The sequence below is a fragment of the Opisthorchis viverrini genome (genome assembly GCF_000715545.1).
Source record: "Opisthorchis viverrini unplaced genomic scaffold opera_v5_120, whole genome shotgun sequence".
Classification (NCBI taxonomy): Eukaryota; Metazoa; Platyhelminthes; class Trematoda; order Opisthorchiida; family Opisthorchiidae; genus Opisthorchis; species Opisthorchis viverrini.
Genome location: NW_008751779.1, coordinates 884,901 through 901,560, shown reverse-complemented (window position 1 = coordinate 901,560; position 16,660 = coordinate 884,901).

Genomic DNA, 16,660 nt, shown 5'->3' with positions numbered 1-16,660 from the left:
GCGACGCCATCAAAATTATTCTTTAGGAATAATTGTGAAACCAAGGCATTTGAAGTACGAAATCCGCTAAATTACTTCATCCTTTATTTTAGGAGGCTGGACAAAAGCGTCCGTGGGAAATCCGGACATCAAAGTGTCGACTTCAAATCCCATTAGTGCTGCATGATCAGTTAGAATGTTAGCACATGTTATGTTTATTCAGGTCACAACTCATCAGACTGATGTCGTACATGTATTCGAATCGGGATATCCAGGCTCGATGTGCAAAACAGAACGCAAGGGTGCGCCTCTGATGCCCGTTGAAAGGAAAATTCACTCGCAAAGTTAACCGCTGTTGGCAGAAGTGGCAAGGTGTTCTGTACGTTAAACTCTGTGTACTGCACACCGTATAACCACATGCAAATTTTCTGTACCTAGTAACCAACCTCTTGTGGAGATATCTTCAAGTAAAGGCCTCGAAATTCAATCAAATGGACTACAAATTCCGAATAAACAAGATTTGCAGAACAGCATGGATTTAAAACGATGTCCCAATATCCGTCGCAAAGGAAATAGTTTGTCCACCCAACACATCTTTGTAACAGGGAGCCCATCCATAATGCCGATCGCGCGATCAATATTACTGATATCGCATTACCATTTTTGAGTTCGGTAAAACTATTGAGGTGCTCCAACCTCAAAGAACGAATTCATTTTGCCGGCTAAAGAAAACAGCTTGTTGAGTGGTCTGAAGAATGCCGCGATGCATGGTTTGTAGACCACAGCAGAGAATTAACTACGCTTTCGTGTTTCTCAGTTTTTGGTGATCAAGCTGTTTTTAGTTTTACTTGTCGGTTGCAAGTTGGCGCCACGTGGTACTGAGTTTGGTACAGTCTCATAGACTGGAGCTTTAAACAGTGCGGTTCATTTTGAGGGTGATTTATTTACATAGACCAGTCCTTTTTTGAGTGAAGAGACTACTTCTTCAATTATTCAGTTCACGCTACCTTAGTACATAGCTGTACTAGTACTTACCAGTACTACTTACTTAGTACACAGCTGGTCCGCAACTGTTTGTTGTTTGGGGTTCTTCAAAACTGCTCTTGTGTATTTTACCTTAACCATGTAAAACACCTGCAATCATTTGACTGGAAAGACTTTGTGGCTTTAACAGTCCTCACATCCCAGTTTACGCCGGCGACTGTGAAAAAACCTTGAGAAATAACCAGAGATGAGTGTTGTCATTTGCACACTAAGTTGTTGTGAACATTAGACTAATCTAAATACTGATGAATTGCTGCCTTATGATGTTCCAGCTTGCAACGGTAGTATTTAACTTACTGCAATAGCGACACGGTGGTTGCCCGAGTTGTCCGCTCGTCGGCTGTCGTAGGTCCACTAGTATACGTTTGATCCAGAAACCTGTATCTGATCCTGGACACCCGTATGGGGATAGAGAACACCATTGTTCAAAGAGAGGTAACATGTGATCCGTACTTGTAAAGAATGTGCATGCATTTACATTTTTTGGCAGTCATTTACGTAGAATCAGCTAGACCAGCTGATTCTGCATATGGTGCGCCGCTTTTAGATAGTGTCGTAAAATATCAGCTAAGTCATCGTTGAAGTCACTTGCAGGATTTTCCACTAATCGCAATGCCAGCGTCACCCTGAATTCCATCGAGGATTTACCTATAGCTTTGAACAACCAACTTTTAGGCAGCAGGAAACATGCCGAGTACAAGTGACTAGCATGCTGAGACGGTCACTGAATGAAGAACGTAACATCACCTATCTAATACATTGGAGCTGATTTGTGTTCCCACCTTCGTTGATTTGGAATCAGGGTTTTGCCTAAAAAACACCAATGGGTAGTCAGACATGTTGAAGCGCCTGACGCTCGTTTACGTGAACTAACCTCGGTCAAAGCACTTCTACAACCAGAAGTCAATAAATCGAACATCCTTAGCAGAAGTTGTAGATCATCGAGAGAATTTCGATGGTGCGCAAACTGCGGATGTATTCAATATCCGAAGCGTCCCACCCGAATCTGCCGAAATTTCAAGAGGGACCAAGTTAAAATCCTTTTCGTAGGTATGAAACAACAAACTAATCCACATTCCAGTTCAGAGGGACCTGTTTATCGGAAACTATCATGCAATCACATACGTTCCGGAAATATTCGTTTTCGAAAGTGCTTTTCTCAAAAGAGCCGGACTGCTCAGTCCTCAGGGTCCTTCTGAATTCACCAGTTTGAACAAGCTTTCCGCTATAAGCCCTCATTCGCAAACTGACTTGTTTTCATGAGAGGTGTAGCTTAGATTTGCCTGAAATTATCGTTCATAATATTCTTCAAATTAATGCGCTACGCTGTTTGAAAAATATCCAAAAAGGATGTTACGAAGCTACTCACAAAGTCACTCAAAATTCTGCAAAGCCCAAGACCAGTTTCTACTTCGTCTGGTTCAGCGGTTAGGGATAATAATCCAGAAAAACTGCTGGAGTTTAGAGTGATATCGAGGCGCATGCGACTTCATCTGAGTGCGACAAACTTAGGACGGAAGTGGTTTGCACACATTGGTCGGACTACATCGAAAAAAATGTTAGTCTGTGGAACTTTCCTTTTGATCTCTATCATTCAGGTTTTAATACAAGATTTGCTCATCTAGTAATTAGACCTACACCGATCCAGCTGCACCCTTCCCGACAGCATTGCTTGATCTACTCTGAAAATTCGTACTAGACACGATGTGATTGTTGGCCACTGGAATCTATGAGTTAGTCCGTTTTTTCATCTTTATGTCACTGCCCATTGGCTGTAGATTTGGATTTACTCACACATGACATATTGGGAAGTATAACTGAATATGGAAGAGGTATTAAAAACAATACGAATATTGTTGTGACACAACTTACGAGTACTTCTCAAACAAATAACCGAAGTATTCCCCTCTCCCTCAAGTCCATGAGCTTACAGAATCCATCGTGGGCCAATAGTACAAGCATATTTTCTGGCACATTTTTCAACTTGGACTGGTCTTTCCATGAACTTTGTCGTGTGTGCAACTGTTTGTGGATCATCAGGCTTTTGTGTGGTATTCTTGAATGACCTGAAAAGTATCGATGTTGGTGAATAGCACGTCTAATTAATAATCATTCTGCTTTGTAAATTAAGATTTCCTGATTTTTACTGTTTCTTGCGTTGCGTCACTCAGATGAGATCTCCAAGTATTCCACTGATATATAAGGTAACAAAGATGGTAACGCAAATGGTATCTCTAAAGAAAAGTCACTAACCCACGCCATCTGGAACTGCCTGAAACATTCTTTAGTTGTTCAGGTTACGAGTCTCAGTCTAGCTTACACGGATCCTCTGCCAAAAGCATCTGTAAAATGGTGATAAGAGACAAGGCAAGACTTCAAACTATGTCCCAGATGGAGAAGCACGAAGAGGCCGGGTTGCCGATACCACGATATCTTCCGAAAGTAAGATATTTTCTTGCTGGTATAAGAACGCGAAGAACAAAATTCCTTCCGTTTGTACGGTTGCTAACGGTGCTGACCTAGAGATTCTTTCTTTTCTATGGAAGAAAATTGCCACACTGCTTTATTTAGGTAACCCAACCTATGTAATTCTAACTGATCAAGTTAAATCTTACCAGTGAAGCTCATATCTCCTTTCGCGAAAACAGGAGATGTAAGAATCTGCGATCGTCACCACAAACGGCAGGCTGCGAGCTGTACTCATTCGGTTTTGAGTTACGACAAAGTACTGCAGCAAAAATGATCTTCTAACTGTTCATGAGTAGCTCGAAAAATACACACACAAATCCGCTCCCCACTAACCATTTTGACCAGAAATGAGTTTCGACTTCCACTGTGAATGAGGGAAACATAATATACGATATCGTGAAAGACGAATTCAGCTTACGAGGAAAGCAGGACTGTAATTAATCCCTCTTGTAAAAGTTGTAGACGGTATCAAAGTGAATTAAGCCGGATGGCTTCCACAAAATGCAGTTCTAATTTTTGGCAATCGAGGAATACTACACCCGTAAGACTGGTTATCATGAAGACTACTGACCACTTCCATGTCATCCCTGAATTCCTGTCGAATGGGCTGGAAAGAGTCGGATGCCGTATACTGTTTTTCCACCGGAAATATACTAATAACTGCAGGACAAATATATAAGCTAGGTCAGCTTGACGTTTTGGCCACCAATAATGGTACCTGACAACTAATTTCCACCCGCTTGATTTCGTAGCATCGAGGGCAAAGTTTGCGCACTGCCATATTCTCACATTAACGAACCTTGTCCTAGGTGTCAAAATTGAGTATTCCCATTTCTTCCAGTGTGTATTTAACAAACTAGAGAATAACGTAGCCAGCTAAAATGAAATTTTATCTAGTTGGCCTAGAAAACGTCAAACTAGGATTCGCAAAATAGGCTGCCACATCACAGCAAGTAATGTTGTTCATTTTGAAGTTGAACACAAAGGTTTTAAACATGGACTGTTGATTTCCCATGAGATTATGACTAGTGTTGCCAGTGATAACGGAAACGAAGTATTTCTAGTGTGCTCTGGTAGGCAGCTCACCGATGAATTGTCACGCAGTATGGACAATCCGTGGTCGGTTACCATTGAATTTCGGAAATACCTAAGTACCAGCCATGCAGTGCGGTCTTCCTGTCCAAACAGTATTCACAGTTTGAAGATCTGGTTGCCAGAAGGAAGCCTTTAAATTCAGTTTAACAAAGCTTGAGAATATGGATTGCATGTTTAAATTTACAAAATACTTTATGGACCGAAAAAAACCGTGAATATGTTTGAAATGATGGATGCTAAATTTCAGTATAGGTTTAATCTAGGTTTCCAGTGGTAAAAGTTATGAAAAGCAATTTATTCGGTATAGACAAACGTTCATGTGCGCTTTCAGTCACTGGGTTAGGTCAACCGATTCTGTCATTTACAATATGCCTAAAATAATGGTTGAAATGATACTGAAGTATTTTCTTTTAAATAGAATTTGCGTTGTTACGGAATGTGGCATCAAATGGAAGTATTACATACTCATTTCTATTTGGACACTTAACTGAGGTCGCAGTTGCACCCAATACAGGATCTCCCAATTATGCAAATTGAAAAACCAAAAAATCATTCGACCGCAAATTTTAGTTCACAGTTTTTGCTGATGACCTGGAGCTCATCCGGAAGTTCACGGATTTTGTGGCTTCCCAACATTACGTTAGAATATAGCTGACAAACGAATATGAGTTAGTCCTATTCGATATGCCTAATTGCTTCCTATGCGAAAATATATGTTGCATTTAGTTTTATAGAGTGACGGACATTTGTCAAAATACGAGTTGATTTGCAGTTCCAAATAATTTTAAAGACTGCCACATGTTTAATTGTGAATTTTTCAAGGTGGGGTGCCCCAGTATGGGACATTGCAATGAAGTACATCCTGAATTTCGGGAATATCTTGTCACAGGTTCAGTAAGTATGAGAGAATCCCACCAACGTACGAAACCGAGACTGGCCCTTTTTATTTTATCCTTCCTTCTTTTGTTGATTCTGACGTACGAGCATGCAATTGTTGTGGTTATGCTTGCTTACGTACCCTTGTGATACTTGGTCTTGTTGAGACGTAAGAAGATACGCAATTGAGTGAACACCAGCTATACTCCCACCAGCTTATTTTGTTTTAAGCGAACAACATTGGGTGGCAAAACGAGAAAGTTTCTGTGAACTCAAATAATGTGCTTGCGTTCCCTTATATTGAGTGTATCTGCAGGTCACAACTAATTTAGGAGACCGTCTATTTCGGTTGCGAGTGAACATGCGTGATCTCGAAAGTCGATACCTGAGATGTACGCACCAGCAGCTCAATGAAATCAGCCGATACAAAGCTGTTCTCCACTTTGGCAAACAACTTCAAATATCATGAGAAAAAGGACCTAAACCGACCGGACAACACCAGTGGTGTGTTGTCCAAAAGCAAACAAATATCTTGCAATGCAGAATATTGCAAAACAGCTGCGGATCATTTACATATCAACTATGTATTTCGATGAACATGCCACCGTTTCGCTGACATTGCGACATTGCACCACTATTAGAATAATCTTGCTAATGCCAGCGTCCGCTGAACCATATGACCTCTTCTTTCATAGTTTATAACAGAGTTGCGTTTAAAATGCTTATTTTGCTGGTTTGATATCCCAGAGTTTAGCTTCAAGTCCACCATCATTACACATAAAACGGCAAAACATATTGAATTAAATTCATGTATCGTGGAATACTCAGCTCCCAGCGATGGCATGTTTGTTGTGCCTGGCTGCTAGCAGCGGGAAACTAGTTTACTCATGGTACCAAACAATAGTGAATTTGGTATACAAGAATTTACCATATCAATTTCACATTGTTCCCAGTTGAATTACTCGGTCCAGTCACAGCACTGAAAACACTGTGGTGAAAGCGCACAAATGTGACCAGATTAAGTGATCCTTTTGGGGAATTATACTTCCATCGAAATCCTCGTCTAGAACTCATGCAGTCGCATTAGCTAGCCATAGAACAAATTCACACATGTCGTTTGGTTAACCTGGGTCAATTGCTTTTCCAAGGCGGGCACTTGGAACCTGGGACATCAAAAACAATATCCAACGGACATGAGCTTCACTCTGGAGTTGTTCCTGTGTGAATAAACTTCATTCAGTTCGTGTACATATGAAATAACTCATGTTTTGATGCACAATAAATTTGTGGCGAGCATTCATGGAACCTCGCTAATATGAGTTCTTCTTTGGCGAGGAACCGGTCATTTTTAACACTGGGTTCATGTATACAAGAAATAAATCTTTCAACAGCGGTTGGCATTAGAGAAAACATTGTGGCATTAACGCAGCACATCATCACGTCATTTTTCAGCAGAAAAAGCGAAAGCGACATTTTAACTTGGACATCATTGTTAACTTATGTCAAATTCAAGACAGATTCACCTATCTGATATTGTCACTGTCCATTGTAAATGCCAGTAAAGAGCATTTAACTGTACCTACACGAATCACCAGAAAGGAGGATACTAAAGTGTAAACAACAATGCATGCGTTGACGATATATTTGATCGAACTGGCCAGAAAGATGAACGAAAGCAGTGAATAGGGTGGAGGAATGTTGATACTTTTCGGATTCAAGCAAAGCAGTCTCCAAGTTATAGCCTACTTCTGAGCTTAGCCACGCTGATTTGCAAATATTTGCAACTAACTGATAACGTTAACATTTCTGAGTAGTCGCCAGGCTTTCGTCCAAGCCCTGTACACGCGCCCTAATTACTCTGCATTTGTTTTGAGAACATGTAGGTACATTTATAATGAAAGCTATCAATGGGCACCGCCTTCAAGGCGTTCACCACGGTTAACAGAAAGCACCAGATGAATTCAAACAAAGTAAAATATATCATTTCAAAGTGTGATTTGTGTACCCAAAATTTGCTGCTGGATAATGATTTTGATGTTCTACAATTTGGACGGACTGACCATTAGATCGTGTGGTCTCATTTCACAAGCTGAAGCGAATTTACGGTCACCTTCTTGCGTCTACAAGGTATTAAGGACGCTACTGCAACATTAAGGAACCTGGTACGGAAGATAGCACGATAAAGTATCATTTGGTGTTTTGTAGTGCAGTTCTTTTGAACAGATTTTTACCAAAAAAAGATAAAGAAGAAAGGAAAGTTTCATGAGCCAAAGTAGCAAGCATAAATCAGCGAAGTGCGGGCAATTTGTATATGGTAATTCCCGAGGCCTGTCAACCTTATTCTTAACAATTCTAAAATAACAGTGGGAGTCTTGGCCTGCGTAAAAATAAATTACAGACTGAACCTGCGTCATCAACCTTAGCTGGTAGAAAACATGCGGTGAACAGAATAAAATTTCGACAACAATCTTACTCAACTTATTTTACAGACGGAACAAATTAAAGGACGCATCTGGAGAACGTGTGTCAGTAGCCCCTATTCGGAAATAACGCTAGATCTACCTATGATTAAATTTATGGGCACCGCGGCCAATCTTTCAAACATTTTGGTAACAAAAAACCTTGTCTAATAAATGTCAAACTATCAAAATCTTTAAAATCTAGTATCCTTCTAGTGAATTTTTATTTCTTCTGTGCATGTAATGCCCCAAGGAATTGGTATAGAAGTTTAAATGCGAAATTATTGTCAAAAGAAAACCAAATTCACCGGGGCGGGATAGAACCTCCAGACGCGCAGTTCCATGTTTCAGATCCGTGAGTGAAGTTTTTTTGGCAAATCACGAAGTTTCAGGCAATGATCCCCCGGAAAATGTAAATGTGGGCCTACCATATTTTTAAAAAGAAAGATTAAGACACTGAGACTAAGATATCTGTTGCAAAGCATGAAAAACCAAAGGGGTACGGAAAGCCGAATCTCACGGATCCGTCTTTGTAGGCAAGGAAAGACCAAGTAATGACCATACAGGACTATACTAAACATTCAGCATTCATTCACGGCTCTTGAAAACAAAGCGTTGGATACAGTTCACACATTAAAACAATGACGCAGTACACAGCTTACCACAAGCGGTTGTTCTTGAAGTCCGCTGTTTCCTAAAAGCCGTCCGCGCAATATATAGTGAACCAAATCATGCAGTTATTTGTTGTTAGAACGAGCGGTAGTGTGGAGCCGTAAGAAAAATTCTTCAAACACTGTAAGCCGTACGAAAGAGAAATCATTGCTAGCATTGAAGATAAAGAAGGATTGCATAGTAAAACATTTGGTTCACATCTAATTTACTTAATTCAGGTCACGAATTTACCTCTTTATCTCTAAATTATAGTCTAAGGGTAGCTTTAATCTTATCCTGCGCAACAAACCAACCTCAAAACTCTCGAAACCGTCGCGTTTGGCCAGTGAAAATCTTGCAGAACGAATAGCCATCCACTTAGATTTTCCAGCCTTTGAAATACAATAATATGAGTCTCAAAATTAGCGTGCAAACTCAGTTCTTCATTCATTTTACTAAACTCATTGCTATAAGTCACAAGTTTTGATTAAAAAGGTTTTTTTTCAACAGGATCTTATAGTTCCTCATGTGAATGCATCTTCCCTGCACTGGCGTTTAGCAAATCGCGTATGATCACCTGCCTCAGCTTGCGACGGTCGTCAGCATTTTCATTACTGATGCTGAATTCTAGGAGATGATGAGTCATCAGTTCACTGTGTAACGGCTGTCAGTTCCACCTGCGCTGCAAATGCAACGGCTACCAGCTGACTTCAACTTAGGTAGATAAACAAAAACGCAACTTTCCACACCGATAAGCATTTTGAGTTAGGCTTATGCATGACTTCCAGGAGAAGCAGACCTCCACATTGGTAGCTATGTAGAGCTTTTTCTCGTACTTCAATCAACTGATGTGTAGAACGTTAGATGTGCCATAATAGAACACCGTGCACAATAAAACATATTTTACTCTGTGTACATGATAAGTGTTGTAACCTTGCCTTACGAATAAAAACCACTATGATTCTAAGCCTCGCCGGGCACGGAACTTGAAAGCATTTTGGCTCACGTACAGCGTAATTGAACTTTGATTGTGTCGGGGTGTACGGAATGTAAAACGGAATTTGTAGTGCATTAGGCTTTGAAGCTGATTTAGAGGTCTTCAGATGTTTGCTGGAACAGCTGTCTCGTTTTTCAACTATATTACTTGGCTCTACAGTCTAGGAGATTCTGTTTTAGCCCGCTTGTGCAACAGCACACAAGCACTCATGTTTTTAAGCTCAGAAAAATTACCGAAGAAGATCATGACCACTGCATAAGTCATTGGCGCAAGAATCTGCCAGCCTGAATTTTGTATCTAAAAAATCGGTCCCTGAGCTTTTATGTGGTGGGCTAATTAAACAACAAGATCATGTGGCTGTCCTACTCCAGTTCTGTTTATTTCGCCAAAAAGCTAAGCACCGAGTCAATAAATTTCTTTTGGAGAGACATTTCCTTACGTCTGCACTTGAGAAAATCTGTGGTTCTAAATTCTCTTTTAGAATTTTGTCAAACAAGTTGTTGAATTAGGTGTGAAAAATCTTCAATTTTTCCTGCGATGCACTATTTGGTCTGAACGAATTTCGCCTCTAGAAATCTGAACTGACTAACTGCTCCCTAGGTTAACTCGTCACTACCTCTGACGATGCTAAAATGACTGATCATGCTGAGTGAAATATGACCTTTTTAATTAGCATAGAGCCTGAAATTTCCAAGTAAGCCGCTATCGTAAATATGCTTAATATGACACCTCAAAGAACATGGTTTCTTTTCCAGAAAACCAAAAGCAACACTGTAAGTGATGGAAGGCCTTTTCTTGTAAGACACATCACTCTTAAATAGAGTCAGACGCAACTTTTCGGGCTGGCGTACTGTGCCGATAAATTGCGCTTTAGTGAGCCTCTTCACGGAAAACAAATCCCTGTTCTACTAAAATTCGTACAGACCCCCTAACGATTCCACAGATACTACGTAAAGATTACATTGGTGATCTTGGCTTCTGACGAGGAAAATCCATTGTGGTTGGTACGCTGCTATATGAAATCGTACTCCTAATCCTGCGATTTTCATCACTAATAAACAAGGAGTAATTGTGGTTGGAACAATTACGGCAGTAGATCTTCAAACGTCTGCAAGCAACGCGAATATGATCAAAGAGTAAAATACATCGGGCAACACATAGTCTCTTGGAGCTGGGCCTCAAACGATACTTAATCACAAAATTTTAAAAGTTTTGCGAATGTAATTACAGGAGCGTCGTCTACCTGCTGCAACCTGTTCTGGGTGGACTGTTGGCACCGAGAGCCGAATTTTTTTACTCAACTGACATTTGTTCTAGAACGCCGATCTAAATTTATATAAACATTTACGTTACGTAGAGATAAAGCAGGATTGTGAAAAATGGATGTGCTCGGAATGTGCGAGTTTACTATATATTTCGTAGAGTGTACCTTACACGGATTGAGCTTCTTGCAAATGGTTTGATCGGCCGAACACCTTTTGAATCATAGATTGCACCCCACTTACTTTTTTTGGGGCATAACACGGTGGAAAATAATAGATTTTGTGAGGAATTGCAAGGGCGTGGGCAAATACTTTTGAATAAACAGGAAGGCACCAACAAAGAACAGCTGGCGTGAGACTGTTTGGAGGCTAGACGGTGGGTATATAAGAGATGAGAAGAGAGGGAGTTGGACCCATTTACCAAATCAACAATTTTCTCAGGGTTAAATTAATTAATCTTTTGAAACCACAAGCTAAAGAAACAGCGTGGTTGTGGCGAGTATGTTTTTCGGATATCAAAACACCACCAACTTAGTCAAAAGAGGGCGAAGTAAATTTATGTTCATGAGATTTGACGGGTCCAAAGGCAATATAAAGGTGCGTTTTAAACCCTCCTGACGTTTGGAGGGAAAATCGTTGTGGGAAGATGGTAGCTGTATATTAAGTATATCAGGGTAACTCCGATTACGGTATTCGTGCCGGGTTAGGGACCCTCTCTATCTCAGAATTAACATTGTACACAACATAGGAGACAGCTTCTGTGTCTGGATCAGTAGAATGAAAAGTCACTTTTTCTCAAACCCATTTTCATTTTCGAATAAACACTGACTCGAAAATCTTAGACAGTGTATTTTTGCAGTAGCATGTCTTATTCTCAAAGCCAAAGTCGTTGGAGTTACCACAGAGCGCTTTCCAGAAGCTCGGTAGTAGCAGTAGGTGGGGGTTCGACATGGCTTCGGCAATCTTGGCGCTAGCTGACCTCAGCCAACTAACACAGGTAGGTAAGTATGGAGTCAGCTGGACTTTGCTAAGTTGACTTGAGCTCGCGAAACAGTCTCACGTGATCCTCAAAATCCTCATCCTTTTGGCGGAATCGCCGGTTAATTTGCTCAATGGCCTGGTCACTTCTGAAGCCCCAAAGCCACTTGCGACAGTTCCTGCCATCCTTGCAATGCCATAACAAGAGGCTAGTTCAGACGTTCGGAAGGCCTGTTCGTAGTGTTTAGAGATGTAGTTCAGCCTGAAACTTCTTGAAATGTAGAGATACAAACAGGCAGCTTCTAGAACATATGATTTCCACAAAGCACCATCTGGGGTAGTCCATGAATCCATCAAATGCAATGGATCCGCTTATCAAGCGAAAATTATTTAAAATCAGTCGACACAGTGTCATATATCCCTTTGCAGGTGGTCCGAAAGTGTAAACAAGATTGAAGCGTGTATTGCGGCTTAACTAGAGTACGGAGAGGAGATTCATTTATAAAGGTGGCTCCTGATCAGAGCCACTGACATAACACGGAATTGTGTTGTGAAGTTGGCAAGCAAAGCTAGTAGAAGAATTCATCATGTGGCCAAAGGCGGTGTTTGAACGAACCAGGTTAATTGCAATAATCAACAGAAATTAATGGAGTGAAGCCATTCCGCGGATAAAAACGTAATGGAAATCCTTTGTGTCAAATTGTCTTCAGTTCAAACCGACGTTTACTTGAAGACCTGATTTCTATATCATATCGTCGGACAACCGGTTGTCAGCCGATATTATTCTGCTGAACGTTTCTTTTTGTTCGGCATTCAGTACCATGACCGTAACAGTAAGGAATGAAAGCTAAGGCAGTGTAACTTTAGAAGACAGTCAGGACTGGTCTAACTCAGATAGGTTGATGTCTATTTTGGTAAATACCTATGTAAGACAATGTTTTAGCATTTGTACGAGCAATCATTTGCTTCATTAAAAAGAGAGGCATCCACGCCTCGCTCGTTCATCATCATAAATGGATACGGTGGTCTTTGCTTAACCCATGTTTACGGTTACTAGCAGGTGAAGCACAAGAGCGGTTGGCTTCCCGTTACAAAAACAAAAATGCGCCTGAAAATGAAAGGACCTTTTAAATGTAACCATAGTTTGAATGGTGATGGTCCAAACGTTTCTCTGTACAACCAGTATCTTTGTGGATATCTCCAACATAGAACATCGATGAGCCGCAAAACAACTCACAGCAGTGCTGTCTTGTAATTTCTGAGTATTTCATGGTAGTGCTTCATGGCACCTTCATTTGAACCTTTACTCAGCCGTGCCTACAACTCAAAACCTTTAATAATTTTCACATCTCGAGTCCGCATAACAAACTCGAGTCCATTGCTTCTCCCCCTTAGTGTGGACTCACCAGGAGGATTGCGAGAGGACAGGAGGACGACTTTTCAAACGAGAATGTGACTATGTATTCTACAAAATCCCGCAACCACCGACGCCTGAAATTTTTACACCAAACTTATCGCTACTCACTGCAATCCAGTCATGCCTGAGAATGGATGAACTGTACAGTGATTCTTTGCTCTCAAAACTATTACCTCATAGAGAGAAAAGGTTTTTAACTTAAGTTTATTATTGCCACCAGCCACGTATCTTTGTTTGCTGCAATTTAAAATGATGAGCAAGATTTCACATTATTAATGGCTTCCATGCTATGCACGTAGAAAAGCAATTCCGGGAACTGTTCCGTTCTCAGTTGGCAGCAAGCCTAACACGGACAGGATTTAAGTCTGGCAAAATAAACAACCCATCCCATTTACTTCAGGTCATTATGCTTGGCCAGTTTGTATACACGAGGGTAAAAGGATAAATACTCTGTGGTTATCAACCCAATCCAAAGTTAAACAAACATTCTTAACCAAAACTATTGAAATGACTTTCATTATCCTGCCCCAGTTACAGATAATTTTTGGCAATATCTTGGAAGATTATGCACTCAATTAGCTGTCTGCGAATTTGAAATACTATGGAGCACATTTTCTACTATCAACATATAAAACAAAAAAACTAGTTCATCCTGAAATTTTGCAGGTCTATTCGTGCCCGAGCTCAAAATAGCTAATGCTAAACTTGTGTTCCAGACGGCAATTTATGGTTTAAATTTTGTAGCCCCAGGTTTTTTGGAAAGTCCGCGATTGATTTTATATCGCGTTTCCGGTGCGCTAACCGGAAATTTGATGTCCACTGTCGGGAATTAAGAAAAACGTTCCTGAATAGGACGCCTTTCCACAACTGATAATTTTCAACGGTCTTCTAGCAATTTTTCCGCCTGTGTTTATGTCACTACAACATATACTGCATGTCCCTAGTGCATATTGTTTAACTGTATGTGTTTTAATCAGGTTTTTACACAAAGTTCTGTACATACAAACTAATTAGTGCTGCACACATAACCTAACATACTACTTAAAGGCCTTTTTATCTGTGTTTGCAGACTCACTGCATGATATTCTGGAGCACTATAACCTTACCCTTCAGAACCTACGCTTTTTCAAGGAACGGTTTTCCCGTTACCGGATGCACTGAGACACAATATGAGGTAAAATTCGGCATTTAGTGTTACAAGGCTAACTGAAATCCAAAGCCAGTAGTTTGTGTTTAGATGACGTCCATTTTTTTAATCGTTGGAATAAATCGCGTAAAAGAACATGTAAAGTAAAAGGCCATCTACGTGAGTTGCGATTGAAACATTATGGTGGACAAGCTCAAATGGACGAGAAGAATTATTTTGTAGTTTGCTATCACTTTTCAAAACACTTTGAAGTAGGAAACTAAGGTTACCGACAACCTGTGGGCAGCAAACTTATTACTCCTGATCATCAGCCACAACTAACTCACCAGATAATAGGACAGCAGTCTGCACCGCTCCGTTAAATATTATGGTTTTTGCAAACGGTTCACATTCTTTTTTTCAACTATTTGCGGTGTTGTCAGCTAATTCACTCGTCTGACATATTTCGGTTTGAAATGGGACATTAGCCTCGGATGATGTGCTTACACGTAGCAGTGAACAAATTAACGTCGGATGTCACGAAAAACTACACAGGGGTCGCCGACACGCTTGATTTCGGGGAATTCTGTACTGCCCAAATTTTAAGAACCTCCGGTTTTGTTAACATCACGCGACATCACACACGCATTGATCCTTTAACAGAAATCAGCCTACAACTTCAAATTGTAGCTCTCAGAATGCATTAAGTGCGTAGGTTAACGTTCGGTAGCTATTCTTTCATTCTGTAATACCATGCAATGACAAAGATACTTTTGTAGACAGGTTTTGGTTTACTACCAAATTAAGGGTTGGGATTTTGCAATGGAAAGTCCTTTGGAATCATCACTTGCCAAGTTTTGTTCATCTAACTTTGTGACGACATATGTTACCGTGTGCTCCTGCGTCAGCGAACCTTGAAAGATAAGAAGCGTGAGAATATAGGTTTTTTACCTTCTGATGTGACCTTCTGGAAGGCGCATTTGATGTGTACTGGTAGATATATCCCCAATTTTACGCACAAAAGTGCACCCCGTTCTCGCAGGCATACTAGCGGTGGGCAGATTATGCAGTTGGACAAGTTCACTGATAACCACACAACTATCCCATCTGAAAATCTACTTTCGAAATCTGCACAAAGTTTGTTGTGCCTAAGGTAAACATAAGCGACCTAAGAGTTTTTTTCCACTGTGCACCGTTATAGGTCGGTTGTATATCAAAACGTGCCCTTAAGTCCTCCAATCGCTTGACATCTTTGATAGGCTTTATTTGTCACAGTAGAGTAATTTTATTGATGCCTTTTGAGGATCGTGTGTGTTAACGAGAACGAATTTATAAGAATGTTTACTACGCGCCGGGGTTTTGATATTTCAAACCTTTGCCTAAGTTTCAATGCCACTCTTCTTACCGATGACAAGACATTTTCTGGTTGTGCGTTCAACCTGTGACATTTGTGGAAGAGAATTCAAGCAATCTTAACCATGTGAAACACGAACTTTGATTCCTAATGTGAAATTTCTGCTCTCAGCTGGCATAATTGCACGGTCTATCTATCTGCATCCCACAGCGCATGGGTCGTCCAATTTGGGTGAGCTTTTGTATCAGTGTTTTATTGTTATGCAAATGACACAACATTCGAGCCATGGCTAGTGCTCAGGTGCAAAAGCCCCAAATAAGCAGTGCGGTCGTCAAAAGTCCTTTTGAATATGAAATTCACAACTAAGCTGACCGTCATTTGGTTATAGGCGCTACTCATCTGGTAGGTACTTAAAGTTTTCTCTGATTGTTACAAGCGTGAATTCCGCTAATCTGCTGCCATCTGGTGCAGTTGCACACAAGTAGAATAGACGCAAATTTCGATCGACATTTAAAACCTTCATTGCGGTTAACCTTTTTTGTTCATATATTCCTTAACTCAATGAACCCATGCCAGCAAAATTGAATTAGCTATCTCTTTTGGTGGGACCTCCTGGTGCCGCAAAACTCGCTGGCCTGCTCTGCCCTTAATGTAATGGTTGCTCCACAAGTCGTTTAGTCGAAGACAGTACGGCTAGTTTCGTGCTAGTTTTAAAGTGCAGATGTTGGTTGTACTTGAATCAAATCGCACGTAACTTGGATCTGTTCGTGTGAAGCAGAGCAAGCATTTTTGAAAAAAAATCAAACTATCACATGCGAACATGCCCCTGGACATCGAACATTAGGTTAGCTTCATTCTGTTACTTTGTTCATTGTTCACATTTTCCATGGCGACGCAGTATTGTGCAAGAAGTTTACTTTACAGAAAGGTGCGCAAACTAAATCTTAAATCTT